The sequence below is a fragment of the Phocoena phocoena genome, chromosome 5 (genome assembly GCF_963924675.1).
Source record: "Phocoena phocoena chromosome 5, mPhoPho1.1, whole genome shotgun sequence".
NCBI classification, from domain to species: domain Eukaryota; kingdom Metazoa; phylum Chordata; class Mammalia; order Artiodactyla; family Phocoenidae; genus Phocoena; species Phocoena phocoena.
The window spans coordinates 105129832-105132204 of record NC_089223.1 but is presented as its reverse complement, the minus strand read 5'-3'; positions in this window follow the sequence as shown (position 1 = coordinate 105132204).

Here is a 2373-nt window from a genome sequence, read left to right as displayed (position 1 = left end):
AAAATGATACAAATGAACTTATTTACAAAATAGAAACAGACTCATAGATTTCGAAAACAAACTTACAGTTACCAAAGGGGAAACGTGAGGAGGAGGGATAAATTAAGAGGCTGGGATTAGCATATATACACTACTATATATAAAATAGTTGACAAGGACCTACTGTATAGCACAGGGAACTCTACTCAGTACTGTAATAACCTATATGGGAAAAGAATCTGAAAAAGAATAGGTATATGTATGTGTATAACTAAATCACTTTGCTGTACACCTGAAACTAACACAACATTGTAAATTAACTATACTCCAGTATAAAATAAAAAACATTTAAATGCACACTTGGCCAAATTCTGGTGTACAGATTCTTTCCTCATGTTCCATACTTCTTCTGGTGATTTATCATACAAATATCAGATTCTTGTGTTCTTGTCTTAATGAATACAAGACTTACATTTGAAATCCATTTCACTGAATTGGTTTTTATAGTTTTGAGTGCTATGATATACTACTGATTATAGTTTTATAAAGTGGATACTAATAAACAAATATTGTAGAGAGAACTTTAAAAATTAAAGCCCTTAATTTCCTCTTTGTGACCACCTAGAGGGGTGGGATAGGGAGGGTGGGAGGGAGGGAGATGCAAGAGGGAAGAGATATGGGAACATATGTATATGTATAACTGATTCACTTTGTTATAAAGCAGAAACTAGCACATCATTGTAAAGCAATTATACTCCAATAAAGATGCAAAAAAAAAGTCTTTAGTTTCCTGATTGCATAGTCTTTGACTAAAATGCAGTTCAGTCCAATTAATACTAGAAAGATTATTCTTTAACATCTTATAAGTTTGAGGGAACAATTGAGATTTTCTTTTGCATGAGAAATGCATACGCTTCATCTAGATTTTGAAATCTTTTGATGCGAGAGGCTGCTTTTTTTACTTTTGCCACTTGGGTAATTTTGTCTTTTCTGTACCCAACGTGCTGGATCATCTGCATAATATACCAACAGCCCAGATTTTGAGATGATGTACATTTAAAATTGGGGATTCCTCAAAAAATTATAAAGGGAATATCGTTTTAAAAACTCTGAAAGCCTCTGTAAGCATACAGACCATCAAATTCTAGGAGTCAATAAGGGCTGTATACATATATCTATTGTGCAAATGCTGATTTTAAGTATTAGCATTTACCAGAGAAGGACAGACAGTGAACAACCTCTTTAGGGTGTTACATTTTCTATACTTCCCAAAATTTCTATTCTCTTCCTCTTTTTCTAGGCTCCAACCTCTTGTTTATATTCCTCAAGTATCTTCTTGTTCCATCTTCTTCTTCCTTTATTGTCACACAGTCTAGTCCTAATCACCATATTATGCCTTTACATTACCTTTTAAGTGATCCCAATTATCTACAAAAATCCTATCTTTCCTTTAAGTTCTTGTTGACTTTTTAGCACCTCTACTCTTCCAAGTATCCACAGATATCAGGCCTTCTCTTCCTTTTCCAACATTAAAGCTCAGGTTCAACTAGATCATATTGGAAAACTCTCATATATTTATTGAAGTTTAAACAGTTGGTGAGTAGTTTCATGTGTGCAAGGAGTGTCTGTATTTTACCATGGGATAATTGGTTAATTCAAAGCACTGAAGATTTAATCATGAAATGTTTAGAACAATCAGATTAGGTGCCAGTCATCCCCAATGCCCCTATGAACTGCCCTGCTCAGGAAAGCAGCACCAGGCTCTATGTGCCAAGTCAGAACTAATTTGACCCCAGTAGGCCCCTGGCCAACTAAGCCCTCAACATAAAAATGCCAATAACCTATAAGAATGACTGGTACAAAAAGTTCTGTCCAATAAGGGTGAGGTAATTCACTAAGCCAATCATTCTATCTCCTTTGGAGTTTTGTATGAAGATTTAAGGAAGAATTTCCCAGTAAGCATAAAAGAGCAGAATGAACAGGGAAGTCAGGAAAAACAGAGATGAAAACAGGAGAAAAATCATATGGTAATAAAGGAGAAAATAATTGACCCCCAAGTGTTTTGGCTATCTATTGCTGTATAACAAATTACCCCCAAACTTAGTGCTTTCAACAAGAGTTTTGTTTGCTCATCTTTCTTTCCCTTCCTCCCTCCCTTCCTCCCGTCTTTCCTTGCTGCGTTGGGTCTTCATTGCTGCATGCAGGCTTTCTCTAGTTGCAGCGAGCGGGAGCTACTCTTTGTTGTGGTGCGTGGGCTTCTCATTGTGGTGGCTTCTCTTGTTGCGGAGCACAGGCTCTAGGCATGCGGGCTTCAGTAGTTGTAGCACGCAGGCTCCGTAGTTGTGGCTTGAGGGCTCTAGAGCACAGGCTCAGTAGTTGTGGTGCACGGGCTTA